This window comes from Rutidosis leptorrhynchoides, chromosome 10 (assembly GCF_046630445.1).
Source record: "Rutidosis leptorrhynchoides isolate AG116_Rl617_1_P2 chromosome 10, CSIRO_AGI_Rlap_v1, whole genome shotgun sequence".
NCBI classification, from domain to species: Eukaryota; Viridiplantae; Streptophyta; class Magnoliopsida; order Asterales; family Asteraceae; genus Rutidosis; species Rutidosis leptorrhynchoides.
In genome coordinates, this window is record NC_092342.1 from 284,040,045 (window position 1) to 284,057,541 (window position 17,497).

Here is a 17,497-nt window from a genome sequence, read left to right on the forward strand (position 1 = left end):
AATTGAAACGGTTGACAAAATCGTAGTGCCGGCTCCTAAGGCCGAGGACAAGTCGGGTGGCAACAAAAGGAAATGGGAAGCCACTCCATCAACCAACTACAACAACAACACCTTCACCAAAAAGCCTTTCAACAACGACGGCAAGAAAGGTTATGTCGGGAACCTACCTTTTTGCAACAAATGCCACAAGCATCATCACGGGGAATGTAACAAGCTAATTTGTCACCGTTGCCAAGGAGTTGGTCATAGGGCCAACAATTGTACAAACGCCGCCCCCGTCGCTCGAAAGGGGCCCAATCCTCCAAGAACGGCCACTTGTAATGAATGTGGTCAACCGGGTCACTATAGGAACGAATGCCCGAAGAAGAAAGCCAACCCCAACAACCGAGGCTGAGCCTTCAACATCAACACTGAGGAAGCCCGAGACGATAAAGAATTAGTCACGGGTACGTTTCTTCTCAACAACACTTATGTTACATGCTTATTCGATTCGGGTGCCGATAAATGTTTTGTGTCTAAGACTTTGGCTCCTACTCTTTGCACTCCACCACACCCTTTAGATACTACTTACTCCATCGAAGTGGCCGATGGAAAACTCTTAAGTGCCGACACATATTACCGGGGGTGTACTCTAAACATTTTTGGGTAATGAATTTGAAATTGACTTGATACCCATGGAACTAGGGAGTTTTGATGTAATAATCGGTATGAATTGGATGGTCAAAAATAAATCTCACATTCTTTGCGATCTTCACGCAATCCGAATTCCTATCGAGAACGGTGAACCCTTGATTGTCTATGGCGACAAAAATTGAACCGGACTCAATCTCGTTTCGTGCCTTAAAGTTAGAAAACTACTACGTAAGGGTTGTTTCGCAATTCTTGCTCACGTTAAGAAATTCGAAGCCGATGAAAAGCGCATCGATGATGTGCCGATTGTTAGTGACTTTTCCGATGTATTTCCCGACGAATTACCGGGTCTTCCACCTCATCGACCGGTTAAATTTCAAATCGATCTTATTCCAGGAGCCGCACCCGTAGCGCGTGCACCATATAGACTCGCTCCATCCGAATTGCAAGAATTGCAAAGTCAAATCCAAGAGTTACTTGACCGTGGTTTCATTCAACCTAGCCATTCACCATGGGGCGCTCCGATTTTGTTCGTCAAAAAGAAAGACGGATCCCTACGAATGTGCATTGATTATCGTGAACTAAACAAATTGACGGTTAAGAACCGATATCCTCTTCCTCGCATCGATGATCTCTTTGATCAACTACAAGGTTCTCGTGTATATTCAAAAATCGATCTCCGTTCGGGTTATCATCAACTAAGGGTTAAGGGAGAAGATGTCTCCAAAACCGCCTTCCGGACTCGTTATGGTAATTATAAATTCCTTGTCATGCCTTTTGGTCTCACAAATGCACCGGCGGTGTTCATGGATCTCATGAACCGCGTGTGCAAACCGTACCTCGACAAATTCGTTATCGTGTTCATCGACGATATTTTAGTCTATTCAAAAAGCGAAGAGGAACATAAAGAACATCTTCGACTCGTGCTTGAACTCTTGAGAAAAGAACAACTCTATGCCAAGTTCTCCAAGTGTGAATTTTGGTTGAAGGAAGTTCAATTCCTCGGTCACGTTGTAAGTGATCAAGGCATTAAAGTCGATCCCGCGAAAATCGAAGCCATTAGTAAATGGGAGACTCCTACTACTCCTACTCAAATTCGTCAATTCTTGGGTCTCGCCGGATACTATCGTAAATTCATCAAGGATTTCTCCCTAATCGCTCGTCCTTTAACCGCGTTAACTCACAAGGAACGAAAATTCGTTTGGACATCCGAACAAGAAACCGCTTTCCAAATCTTGAAAACTAAACTAACCACCGCTCCTATCTTGTCACTTCCCGAAGGCAATGATGATTTTGTTGTATATTGTGATGCCTCGAAAAACGGTTATGGGTGTGTACTAATGCAGCGAATGAAAGTCATTGCTTATGCCTCTCGACAACTCAAGGTTCACGAACGAAACTACACGACACATGATCTTGAACTCGGTGCCGTCATCTTTGCACTTAAGCTATGGAGACATCATCTTCTTGGTACCAAGAGTACTATCTTTACCGATCACAAAAGTCTCCAACATATCTTCGATCAAAAGCAACTAAACATGAGACAACGAAGGTGGATTGAGACCTTGAACGATTACAATTGTGAACTTCGTTACCACCCCGGAAAGGCTAATGTAGTGGCCGATGCCTTAAGTCGAAAGGAAAGAGCGGTGCCTCTTCACGTCCGAGCATTAAACATCACCATCCACACCAACCTTAATAGCCAAATTCGGGTAGCCCAAGATGAAGCTCTTAAGGACAACAAAATCGCACGCGAACTTTTAAACATTCTCGTCTCCCGATTCGAAGTTAAGGAGACCGGACTTCGATATTACGCCGGAAAAATTTGGGTGCCTAGATATGGCGATTTACGAAACCTCATCCTAGACGAAGCCCAAAATCACGATACTCGATTCATCCCGGCGCCAATAAGATGTACCATGACCTTAAAGAACAATATTGGTGGCCGAACATCAAAAAGGATGTTGCTAGATACGTCGCCAAATGTTTGACTTGCGCTAAAGTCAAAGCCGAACACCAAAGACCGTCCGGGTTACTTCAACAACCCGAGATCCCGCAATGGAAGTGGGAAAGCATCACGATGGATTTTATCACCAAACTACCAAAAACGTCGGGCGGTTATGATACAATTTGGGTCATTGTTGACCGCCTCACCAAATCCGCGCACTTTCTCGCCATGAAAGGAACCGACAAAATGGAGAAACTTGCACGACTTTACATTAAAGAGATTGTAGCCCGACACGGAGTACCGTTATCGATTATCTCCGACCGAGATGGTCGTTTCATTTCTAGATTTTGGCGTACGTTACAAGAAGCGTTGGGAACGCGTTTGGACATGAGCACCGCATATCATCCCCAAACCGATGGGCAAAGTGAACGTACAATACAAACCTTAGAGGATATGTTACGAGCCTGCGTTGTTTATTTTGGAAAAGCTTGGGACAAGCACTTACCTCTCGCCGAGTTCTCTTATAACAATAGTTATCACGCGAGTATTAAGGCCGCACCTTTTGAAGCGTTATATGGTCAAAAATGTCGCTCTCCTCTTTGTTGGGCCGAAGTGGGTGACGTGCAAATTTTCGGGCCCGAACTCATTCACGAAACCACCGAGAAGATTCTTCAAATCCGAGATAGGCTTCGGACGGCCCGAAGTCGCCAAAAATGCTATACCGACAAAAGACGCAAAGACCTCGAATTTCAAGTCGGTGACCGCGTCATGTTAAAAGTCGCACCTTGGAAAGGTGTCATCCGTTTTGGGAAACGTGGGAAACTAAATCCGCGGTACGTTGGTCCTTTCGAAATCTTAGAGCGTGTTGGAACCGTTGCGTATCGTTTGGATCTTTCGCCTCAACTAAGCTCCGTCCACCCTACATTTCATGTATCTAACTTGAAGAAATGTCTTGCCGAGCCCGATATCGTCGTCCCTCTCGAGGAACTTACTATTAATGACAAACTCCATTTTGTGGAGGAACCGGTTGAAATTGTGGACTACGTCGAGAAGGAATTAAAACAAATCCGGATCCCGATTGTTAAGGTCCGTTGGAACGCAAAAGGGGACCCGCGTTTACTTGGGAAAGAGAAGATCAAATGCGAAAGAAACACCCTCATCTATTCCCGGTTCCGGAATCGTCGGATTCCGAGGAGGAAACAACGATTACTACGCCTGCTTAAATTTCGGGACGAAATTTCTTTTAAGGAGTAGGTAATGTAACATCCCGCCTTTTTCCGTTTACTTTTCCGTTAAACTATTTAAAACTCCGTTATATGTTTATAACATCTCCCGTTAATACGCGTTTTAAATTATCATGTTTAGGTAATTTAACGCACCCGTAACCGAACTCGAGGGACTAGTTTCGCCAAAACACTAAAGTGGTGACTAGCCTTTTGACTAAGTCAACCACCTCCCCACCATTTTCCATTTCATTTTCTCTTTTTCCTAATTACTTCCACTCTTTCTCTAAATTCATCAAAAAGCAAATCTTCATCCATATTCAATCGATCAAGCTTCGGGCCAAACAAATTACATATTTGAACTCCTCGTGATCTCCTCTTCGATTCCATACCGATTTCATCAAATTTGGGTAACTTTCTAAAATCACTAATTTTATGTGTTCTTGAGATTTTTGAGTTAAAAGGTTGTTAATTAGTGTCTATGGCTCAAGTCTAGTATGATTATGTGTTTTGTATGCTTGTTCTTGCTATTTTGGTGTAAATAGTTCATATTGAAAGAATGCTTGCTTAATCTTGAGTTTTAGGTGTTCATATGTTGTTTAATGATGAAAGTTCATGATTTAATTATGTTCCTAACATCACTAGCTTCAAATTGGTATGTAGGTTGACATAGATTAGTTTCATATGCAAGATTGTTGAATTTGTGATTTTGAGTTAGGGTTTGATAGAAGTAAATTGAATTTTGATGCTTTAAATGCTAAATAATGTTAATTGTAAGTGTTAGGTTGTGTTGTATGCTTAATTACCTTCGAAACGGCGTATCGTTCATGTAATTTAGTTGCCAAATCATTAAATTGCATTTATGACTTGTATGCATTGAATGGGGAACATTAATTGCGGTTTTTGGTTGTTGCAAGTAGAAGTTTGATTGATGAGATGTGTTTAGTTGCATTCCTCGTCAAAATACCTTTCCAACGATGTATGATAGGCGTTATAAGTGTTTGCGGGTCAAGTGTTGTGTTAGAAAAGGTTTTGGTTCGTGCACACTTGGAAAAACTGACCAGAATTCTCTGCCCAGGTAGTGGCGCGGCGCGCCACATCCCCGCGCGGCGCGCAGAATCACCTGGCCAGATTCTGACCTCTTGGACCCATTTCACGTGAAATGTTTGACTAGCTACCGACCTCCGATTCACATGAAACTTGTTTTAATATACTTGTATATGAATAATTAGCATAGAAAATTTGTCCGGGACCCGACCCGAACATGTTGACTTTTTCGTTGACTTTGACCCGACCAAGTTTGACTTTTTGTCAAACTTAACCAATTAATTATGCAATCTTTCTAACATGATTCTATACTTGTATCTTGCATGAAACTTGACAATTTGCTTCACATGCTACATAATCGAGTCGTGTCGAGCCATAGGACTAATTGAACATCTTTGACCCTTCGTGACTATCGTTATTGATACAACCTATTTGTTTAGGTCGAGACTAGCATTGTTCTTTTCACGTTTACTTGTTGAAGTACTATTACACTCTTGCAATCAAAGGTGAGATCATAGTCCCACTTTTACTCTTTTTGAACTTACTTTTGGGATGATAATACATAAACGTTCTTTTAAACTAAGTGAACACAAGTACAGGAAAACAATCATTCTACATACGAGTTTGAACACAAATCCTCAATTCGATTATCATTAGTTACACTTGACGGGTGTAAGCGAGAACTTATGTTATATGGCCATATGGGTTTGACAAACCCGCACTTCGGACGGTTCGCTACCGTCTACGGGTGAAATATATTTTCGAGAAACAGTGTATGTTCTAACACTATTATGATGGGGTTCAATGGAAGGAAACGTTAAGCCTTGATAATTGGGTGCTCGTGAATATTAACTTTTAGAATGTATTACTACTTTATCAATGTTGCAAATCTTGTGGTTCGACTTACCTTTATTAACTTACTTATTTAAACCTATGATTTCACCAACGTTTTCGTTGACAGATTCTCTATGTTTTTCTCAGGTCCTTGAACTTAGGTGATACATGCTTCCGCTCATTCTTGTTGATACTTGCATTGGATGTCGAGTATACTTGCTTACGTGGAGCGTCTTTTTGGCTACTTTAAACTATGTCGCACGTGTTTCATATGAACTATAACATTTGTTATGTACTTGTCTTGGAAATTACTTTTGTAAACATTGAAACATCCTTTTATGAAATGAATGCGACATATTTTCGGTCAAACTTTGTTATAAAGACCTATGACCATGTAATGGGACCATACGTAGATGACGCCGTCATTTGACGATTTGTCGGGGTCGCTACAAATGCGATGATCTGTCTTGATTGTTCTGTCTGATATTTTACTATAAATTCACCCTCTTCGTCTCCTTATTTCCACAGCTCATACCTTTTATTCTTTCTCCCTTAATCCATACTTTAAAAGCATTCATCAATATGCTACATCCAGTTCTGATTCTTGATATCCTCCTAACTTTCATATCTGTCATTCTTCTCTTTCATCTGCCGCTGGAAGAATCTATTCATTTCTACTATACTCTTGGTTTTATAGTGTTTTTAGTTCTCCCGTGTCTTTACGTTGCAATACTTATTGATATACACGGTTTGTAATTTCTGGGTTGTTGTTGCGTTTTATATTCTCTCTTATATTTCGATGTCTCTGCTTCTGTCTTCCTATAATCTTTGACATCCACAGTTAATGCTCTCTTCTATTTGCTGCGATTTATACTCCCATTTCTATTTTGGAGCTTCTTGCTTTTGTTTTCTTCTTCCCGACTTCAAGTCAAGCGAATAATGGTCCAGAATTCGTAGATATGGAGTTTCAAATGATCATAATATACAAAGTAGAAAGGAAAGGTAATAACACGATTTGATTTGTCAAATTATCAGAATATCCGAAAAAGACCGAATCATCAAGAAAAATATTTTCTTGATATTTTTAAAGGTTAAATAGAATGAAAGAGTTATGTAACATGGTTCATGATGAGGATATGATATGTGAACCTTTATCACGTTCCATTAGGAACTCAGCATGACTTACTGTAATATAATCTCGTTGATCAAGTGTCATTATATTATACTAACTCATGCTTCAATTCCCAACACTTTTTCAAAACATTCATAATTTAAACTCGAAGGTTTACAGAATATAGAAACTAAACAGTTTCCTTTAAGATGTAATACAGATAACGTGAGGAGATAAATGATTTTAGATAAGGATAGTTATGAAAATGTCTTAAGAAATATCGATGATATTTATAATGAAAGACACGATGATATCTTAGAACTTCTAATATCGAAGGATGATGAAGAAGATTTGTCCGTAAAGGTTTAGAGTCATGAGCAAGGTATTCATTAATGACTTCAGCAGATACTGAATCATTTGGATTCTTTGAAGGTAGGTTTAGTCTTTGTGATTAGTCCACAGCCTCCTTCATGGTTTGCTCAATCCGTTTTCCAGTTCTCAGTTTTCTGAGCTTTGCCAACACACTATTCTTTATCATCAAACTTTTAGCCATTAAGACCATTTACAGTTTTGCTGCTTCATCAGCTTTTTCAACATTCAGAGTATTGATTCATAGACTGGTTGCTTTTCAGAATTTCAGAATAAAAGCTCATAATTCTAATAGATGAATGTTATATGTATACATATGATGTTTTATAGTCTTGAATGATACGAATATTTTTCTGAGTTTTTATGAATATAAGTGATGTTCTAGCACATTTTAGAAGTCAAAGTATAGCTTTGAAAGGTGTAGGGATCTGAGAGTGATGATATCGGTTATATCTTGACTTGGATTCTGATATGTTAAAATCAGAATATGTAATTGAATTTGAATGAGTATGGTTGTTTTGATTTCTATGAAAGAATATATCTCGTTGTGAAAGTAGTGAGTATAGTTGATGATTAGTTGAATCAGAATCGAAGAATGTAACATATTAATTGTGAATTTATATATCTTTCGGGTATTACCTACCCGTTGAAAGTTTCACAAGTAATATTTCATACCAGAGATTTTTATTACAGTCTTTATGAAAATATATGTATGTATATTTTCTTCAGATGTAATACAGATTTAATGAGTTAATATCATATTAAGCCCATTTGATTTTTGGCTGGATTAGAAGTGAATAATCTCTAAAACATTAAAGATTTCATAATCTTCACGGAGTATTTCACTAATGTAATTAATACTTCGTTACTCAGTTTTATTGATATTTCCTTAGTGAATCATGTTGGTCCTTATGGAACTCTTGCTAACTTCGCAGGGTACGAATGATGTTTTCTGGAAAGTTTCAAGTACATCGAAAATGAAAGTGTAAAATCAAACATGTATTTGAATAATACACTTGATTTATTATGAAATGGAATCTATTAAGTCGAAGCAGAGATTATAGTTAACGATTGTTAAATCATTAACGAAGGATGTACATCATAACATATTAATAACATGAACTAACCGAGTAATTAAGATTCACACGTAATAGCTTAGTACAAAAAGATTTATTTTGATCTCAAAATTCATATATATATAAAATATACATATAATTTCTTCAGAGGGAATGAGTTAATACTTCATAACTCGTTGATACGATATACGCGTTGTTGATTAGTGATGATGTTTGCGGTGATTATGGATCTGGCGGAGCTTGTGATGTTGTAGATGCTGCTGATGCTGACGATGCTGACGGTACTGACGGTGCTGGTGATGCTGACAGTACTGTTGATGCTGCTGGTAAAACAGATCTAGCTTGTAAATCGTGCACCATTCCGATCAGGGTTTTATTTCATCATTTCTATTCACTCACTCATCTGGTTTACAATTAGAACTAGAATAAGTAATCTCTAAAAATTTTAGAAACTACATATTCTCTGCAGAATATTTCTTCGATGAAGTTATGAATCAATACTTCATCGTTTGTTGTTGTTGGTATTCCTTGGTATCTATGGTGCGTATGACGTTGATGCTCGAGGTACAGATTGTGATGTTGAGGTGTGGGATGCGGATGTTGTTGTTGTTGGTGGTAATGATACTGTTGGTGTTGATGATGGTGGTACTGTTGATGCCGGTGATGCTGCCGGTGCTTGTAATCTTTGTACCATATTCTCCAAAGCCACTACCCGAGCGCGAAGCTCGTTGACTTCTTTTACTACACCGGGATGATTGGCGGTTCGGACGAGTGGATGAATAAGATCCAGAATTTGAGATAGTATATAATCATGATGAGATACTCTGGAGATGAGAGAGAAAATGGTATTACGAACAGGTTCGCCGGTAAGTGCTTCAGGTTCTTCGCAAAGAGGGGAATGTGGTGGATGGAAGGGATCACCTTCTTCTTGTCTCCAATGATTAAGTAAGCTACGAACCCATCCCCAGTTCATCCAGAATAGATGATGGCTAATTGGTTGATCCATTCCGGTTACGCTGCTTTCGGAGCTCAAGTCGAATTCCATATTGGAATAGCTGTCGGAATCTGAGGGATTTGAACTAGTTGCGGGATCCATCTTGTATAATCAGGGAATTGATTTTTGATATATAATAGATTATAGGACTTAGATTGGTATTCTTCAACACATAATTTACATATGTATATATAATACCAAAATCCCATAAATTACGGAGAAATTTTCGGAAGATGTCAGGAAAAGTTTACAGTAACAGATATGTTAAGATATGAATTTGTCTGTATACTATATATGCAATAATTGCAGGAAAACGTGTCTAGACTCAAAAATGATAACAAAACTCGGTAAAAACATATACGGTCATAGTCCAGACTCACTAATGCATCCTAACAATTACCAGTTAAACACACTAATGCAAATTCTGGTTCCCTATGACCTCAAGCACTGATGCCAACTGTGATTATCGTTCCAAATCCATATGGACGAATACGTCATTCATTGATTTCATTGCGAGGTATTTGACCTCTATATGATACGTTTTACAAACATTGCATTCTTTTGAAAAGGGTATACCATAAATGAATATTTAAATCCAAGGTTTTCGACATCTGATGATTTCTACATATAGACAATCACAGTAAATAATGGTTTTCAATAATACTTTCGTTGACAATGCAGTCAAAATATGATACATGGTGATGATTTTGTGAATGCAACATTTCCTTGAAAAATATGCCCTGTATGACTCCATGCACATAGCTTGTCTAACATATAAGCAAACATCGGAAGACTTCTAGGAACCTGAGAATAAACATACTTTCAAGTGTCAACACAAAGGTTGGTGAGTTCATAGTTTTAGTGTTGCGCATAATCTGTATATAAAGGTGGATCACAAGATTTCAGTTGTTTCATCAAAAACGTTTATCAAAATATTCTACGAAATTGAGCACCCTGGTAACTAAACTTAACGTATATATAATAAGTACCCCTGTTTTAACATACATGCAACCAACATGTACAATACACGCAATTCAACGTGTACTAAACTCAAATAGCATACGTTTGTTTTATAGTTCAGGCTAGGGTTTCTATACCTGGAATAGACGGGGATGTCAAGCCCTATGGATCCATATACAACTATTCGCGCCCACCAGTTCTTATAACCATCAGCTACTAGTTACCAAAGCTAAGAGATTTTCGGTTCAAACTCAGTGTAGAATTAAGTATGTACATGTATCCATTGCGTTTAAAATCAACTGCATTTATTCTCAGCCCAAAAATATAGATTGCAAAAGTAATTAAAAAGGGATCTATAAACTCACCTTAGCAGTACATAAAGTCGTTCACCGAAATGTGACCGAAACTCGAAATACCAAATAATCGTAGATCTCAGCCTAGAGAACATATGTTGGTCAATAAATGTCTATCAAGCTATGTCAGGTCATAGTGTATCACAATCCTAATGCTCGAGACTGACATGCATAAGTTAACAAAAGTCATCTCAAAAGTCAACCTGACCCAGTATGATCTTTAAATCTATGCATATTTATTATCATAGTATATGTCTTGATAATTGAACGAATTTGTAGTTTATCAAACTCAAAATATTATTTATTTCATGAGCTATATTATATTTGAATTATCATGGCAATCGAAAATATTTTATTATTTCACATAGCTTTTCAATAATTGTAAAATCATTTTATAGTGTTTATAAAGCTTTAAAACATGATAAGACAGTCAACTTTGACAATTGTTCAACAAAATGAGACGTGCCTTATATAGAATTTCATTTACTCGATTAGTAATATCTAAAAATCCAATTTATCAATCTCATAGACAAGTTGTTTAAATATTAATTTACAGATTCAAACACAATTTCAATTAACGTCAAACATAATTCAGTTGACCATATCTTTTAATCCGTTCATCGAAATCACGCGATTTCTAAATGAAAAGTTAATAATTTTTCACCAGCTTTCCAAAAACATGCATATCATATACTTTATATCAGTAGCATACGTATCAAATTCGTGATTCATCATAAACTATCTAACGACAAATATAAAGCATACAAGCATGCATATATTCTCGAGCACTAGACATGGATACACTATTAATATACAAAAGATAAGATATAAATGCTCACGTATCAATATTGTGATTCAATATTGTAGGAAAGTATGTAGACGCAACGGAAATAATAAACACTAGATTGACCTCACGAGCTATACCCCCGAACCATACCCATAACCTCCATAGCTATAACTCATAGTTTACTTAGCTCCATCCCGCTCGAAAAACCCGTTTTGAAAACATGCGAGCAGAACTTCGTCATAGTATTTTATGTATAAATAATAATAATCCTAATACTACTAATAATAAGATTAATAATAATATTAATCTTAATAACAATAATAATATTAATAATAATAATTAATAATAAAATAAATAAAATGAATACGGAGTAATATGAAGATCAGAGGAAGAAGTGTGCAACAAATGAACCAAAAACGTCGAATTTTATAGACTTGAGCCACCAAACCTCCCCATGCGATTGCATGGAATTTAGGCTGTGTGGTCATGCGATCGCATGGCCTCTTATGATAGCTCACAATTGCGTAAAACTTCCTACTGACACTTCTATTATGCGCACATATATATTTATTTAATATATAATATATTTAATCTTTAAAATTAATTAAATATTATATTATATTCTCGTGCATAGTTGATTTGTAATTTTAGCACCGATGAATAGTACGTTGACGCTCGACTTACGTACCTGTTCTGGTTTTTCGAACGTATTTTCGTACGCTTAGAAAACTTGTACTTTACGTTTCGTGACGTGTACCTTTATCAATAATTAGACTTATTTCACCAATGAGTATACTAATTAAAATGTAACTTATACTTTTGAGTGTTATGGTCATTTGCTTCCTAAAATCATCGTCCTAATATATATATATATAATAATATTATTTTAAATTTAAACATGTCATGACTAAGTTATTATTATATTTTTATCACATTTAAATTTGGTCGAAAATTTTTGGGTCGTCATACACCCACTACCACCTCCACCACTATAAATATCAAGCCTCATTCTTCATTTCACACTTCATGTAATTCTCATTTTTACACACTTGCTCTCTAATTTTCTCTCTAGTCTTTCTCACAATAAAATTGTAAGTTCTTAAATTTTCTTCTTCTTCCTTCTTTCTTCTTAAACACGACATCATCATCATCATCATCATGAGATCAAGCTTTTTAGCTTTTTGATCTTGTTATATCTTGTAGATTCAAACTTTGATTTGAATCCTTCAAGAACATGAAAGATTCAAGCTTCGAATCTTCATTACTTTGTTGGATCTAAGTTTTCTAGCTTATGATCTCTTTAGTTTTGTTAAAAGATCAAAACTTGTATCTATGATCTTCATGAAACTTGAAGATATAACCTTTTGCTTTAAAGATCTTCAAGAACATAAAATATTCAAGTTTTCTAGCTTTGGATCTTCATTATTTTGATGGATCTAAGCTTTATATCTTAAGATCACCTTATTTTGTTATTCAAGAACATAAAAGATTCAAGTTTTCTAGCTTTGGATCTTCATTATTTTGATGGATCTAAGCTTTATATCTTAAGATCACCTTATTTTGTTAAAAGATCAAAACTTGTGTTTATAATCTTCGTGAAACTTGAAGATCTAGCTTTTTGCTTTGAAGATCTTTAAGGACATAAAAGATTCGAGCTTTCTAGCTTTGAAATCTCATAATTATTGTTAAGGGATCCAAGCTTTCTAGCTTAGGGTTTCATTACTTTGTTTGATCAAATTTATGTAACTTAAGGTCTTGCTTGTTTGATTGCATCAAAGTTTGTAGCTTTAAATTTTAGAACTTGTATTTGTGTTGAGACTAAGAACATGATGTAACATTGGTTCATCATCCATTTATAACTCTTAAGTGAGTTATATTTCTTCTTAGTCTTGACATGGTGTGTTGATGGTTGAAACTTGGTCAAAATGATGCTAAAACATCAAAGAGTTGTACACTTGAGGCTTATACGCATCAAGTATGAGAACCGTGATAAGCATCAAGCACCAAGAAACCCACCGGAGCACTTGATTTCTATTTTCCAGGGTCTGATCAGACTCCTGGGGCTTCTGGAAAGTTGATTTCCAGATAGTTCGGTTCGAGTAGATGACTTTTTGTTTAAGACTCGCCTAAATCCGATATACGGTTTAGGATTTATAGCCTTTCGAAAATCACTACGCCTTTGTAACGAAGTGCTGAAATTTCTGACCTACTCGCGCTTGAACCGTCGCCACGGTCAAACGACATCGAGGTAGGATCTGAAAATTTGAGAGCAGTAAGAGGACTCACATACGGATCCTTGGCCACTGTCCGCGCGCCTTTTCAGTTTGTATAGAGGTCGTAGCAGCTGTCCGAAATCAGCCCTTTGTTTCGACCTCTATTCTTGTTGAAAACTCACTTTATCTTTTACGAATGATGATGATGATACTTAAGACTTAACTTATTTACTTTTAAACCTTTGGAGATAATTTACTGACTTAGTAACCATTGACTTAGGTTGAGGACCTTTTGGATCGACCAACTTACTTGTTTGAACCGACTTACTACTTGCTTACATTGTCGTATCGATTTTACCGCACATTCACTGTGAGTTATAGCTCCTTTTTTTACTTTAACTATTTTTGGGACTGAGAATACATGCGCCTTTTATGTTTTACATACTAGACACGAGTACTTAAACTTTATATATGTGTGGGTGATATAACGGCACAAATTTTCCCCTTAGCTCGGTAACGTTTAACTATTGGTTTTTGAACCGGTAGACGAGAATCTTAGATATGGATCCATAAGGTTTGACATCCCCACTCGGGCTAGTCGCGCTAGCATTTAATGGGTGTTTAATACTTCGAGAACATACGCACTCGCCAAGTGCACTTTTAGGGGGTCATATTATATTACTTTGTTAAGTTAGTTACCGGGTGCCTACAGATAAGCATATACTTTATCATACCGATTTGAGATACTGTTTTGAATACGAAATCTCGTGGTCTACATTACATTGTTGTTTACAATCAAACTATAGCTCACCAACATTCGTGTTGACTTTTTAAGCATGTTATTTCTCAGGTGCTTAGACGATTTGCTTCCGCTGTTATAGACTCGCTGTGTTAGACTTCTGCTGCATTGTTTAGAGATGTCTCAATCATGGAACTTTTATTTTGCATTCACAACTTATGTTATTTACGAGCTATGGTTTTGTAATGACCTTTGTGTCACGTACTTATGTTAATGCTCTCTATTCGTAGAGGCACGTTATCTTTTGTAAAACATTTGACGTTGGTAAAGACGTTATCTTTTCATGAATGCAAACTTGTTTTAAAACAGCATATAGTGTTGTAACCGTGTAATGATCATGTTGTTGATGATCCGTACATGATGGTTTTGGACAGGTCGTCACACAACGCGCTAAAGTTCAAGAACGGGGTTCGGTCGAAAACGATACGTTGCAATCTTTAATAGATTCTACGCAACAAACAACCGGGTTTTCTCAATTTGCAAACTCGAATCAATTTGCGCCAATGTTTACAAACATTATCAACCCGAACCAACCACTTAATCAACGCTACTCACACTACCCGAATCAACCTCAATCTCAAGTTTATACACACTACCCGAACCAACCACAAACTCAAGTTCATACACACTACCCGAACCAATCACAATCTCAACAACAAACACCTTATTATCCTAGGCTATGTGACGAGTCAGATGAGGAAGTTCCCGAAACTCCTCGACAACCCGAACCCGAGCCCGAGCCCGAGCCCGTAGCAAATCCAAAAGGAAAAAAAGTGAAGTGTCCAAAAGTGCCTTGGTCCGACTTGGAAACTCGAATTTTAGCCGAGCGTTATGTGTACGTTTCCAAACATCCGGATTCGGGAAACGATCAAAATTTTAATTCATTTTGGGGTGAGGTGCGAAAACAATATAATTCTATCGTTCCGGAGAAAAGACGTGCGGATCAAATTAGTGGAAAATGGGCTAAAATTCAAAGGGATGTGAAGATATTTATTGGAATTTATTCAAAGCTCGAGAGGATGTGGCAAAGTGGAGCCGCGAGGGAAGACATTATGAACGCGGCCCGAAAACAATTCAAAATTCAAACAAAGGGTCGACAATTCGCTTTTGAAGATGCGTGGCAAGTTTTAAGGAATTGCCCGAAGTTTTTAGAAGGTGAAGGTGTAGCGGCTACGAACAAACGAAAACAAGCCGATGATATACCGATGAATGTTCAAACCGAGGCAAGTTCCCACCCGAACACAAGCTCGAACCCCGACCCAACCCAATTTGAAAATTTACTTAAGGATCACGACTCAATCCGACGTCCTCCAAGTCGAGCTAAAAGTCAAAGGGATTCGTACTCATCCGATGTCGCGGGTCGTATGTCTTCCGATGAAGTACATTTAAAGATAGCCTAATCGACCGAAGCTTCTCAACTAGCGGCGGCTCGAACCATGGAAAAGCTTTGTGAAGAAAGCGGTTAAAAAGTTTAAAGCTACTTTCCAAACCGGTTTCACGTGACTTGCCTCCTGACGAATATGAAATGATGATGAATTATCGAGCGAGACTTAAAAAAAAATATGCTAAGGAATTGGCACGTCCCGACGACGACGACGAGTAGTTCGTTTAGTTTTCTAGTGTTTTATTTTAATATATGTCGCATTTTATTTATTGTCGTAATGTTTTAAATTTTAATTATTTGTAATGTTTTTTTTATTTATCAATGAAATTTTAGTTTTACGTTATTACATATTTATTATTTATAATATATATAACTAAATTAATATTATTTTGGAAAAAATAAAAAAATAAAAAATTTAAAAAAAAGGAAGGAATGAGTGTCATGGTTGTGAGTGTTTAGTCCTGAGAAGAAAGTGGGAAAAAAGTGCTGATGTGGTGCTGAGGAATAAGCTGGAGACATGTCTGCATTGGGAGCACTCTTAGAGTGCTCCCAACCAAGACACAACTTCCTTTCCAAGACTAGCCGTCATATCAGCACTTTCTTTCCAGAACTAACTCAAAACTAAACACTACCAACAATGACATACTTCCTCAAATATTGGGCACCACTCAAATTATTTAATTAAATATGTTACAAGCTTTAATGCTAATGGTACAAGTAATATATACACATTTATATCCGTCCATCCGTCCAGAAATCTTTCAAGAATGCACGAGCAGGAGAACGAAGAGGAGGGCGGCTAGTTGGACGGCCGGCAGGGCGCACCGCTACTAGCGGCGCCCTCCTGGGTGAAGGGTTGGTGAGCTTCAAGACAAGAGAGAGGCGTTGGGAGCGCTCTTATTTATTGCTATTTTATTTGTAACTTTAGGAATCAATATTTGTGCACATTTCTCATAAGGAAAAAAAAAAAAAAAAAAAAAAAAAAAATCTTTATCCAAAATGATAACCACCATCAAAAAAGTAACTACCACTGAATTTCTAAACCTCAACCAAATACAATAACCTTGTACACTATACTTGTACATCATCCAGCATCACTTGTACATTTATACAAATATGTGCTTTCCCTCAAGTGGGGTTTGATCAAGTCTGCTCAGTTTTGTCCACTTCACTATTTTCCGCTACCAACAAAAACAAACCCAACTCTTTTTTCACAAAACCCTGCAGAAAATCAGCAAAGTTTGCAGCTTTCAATCATGAAATTTGTAGTCAGATTGAAGTTTTAGTGAAAACCTTTTTTTTTTTTTTTTTTTTTTTTTTCACAGATGGTGATTGCAGTAAATCAGTTTGTTTCTATTGGTAATCCCCAAAACTTATACCCCACTTTTGATTTTTTTTTATTTTTTTTTGGTTTTTTACATGCAGATATATATGTCTCTGTGTATATTTATGTTATGAAATGTTTATTCTCGTAAACATGTAGTCATTGTTTCACTACAAGAAAGTATATAATTAATAACGCTTTTTACATGATTTTTTCACCTAAGATTGCAAGAATTAAAAATCTTGACGCTTCTCACTACCGTGGAAAATATGGGCGTCAGAAATGCTTGGAAGTTGTTGACGATTTTTTGTGTAAAAAGATAACTCATTTTTTGACGCATTTATATGTTAATAATGAACAAGTTTTTCAGGGTTGCAATTGCCACAAAGCAACCGACTTTTTGACGTCTCCAACTGTAAAAAATATGCAACCTTGTAACGCTTTT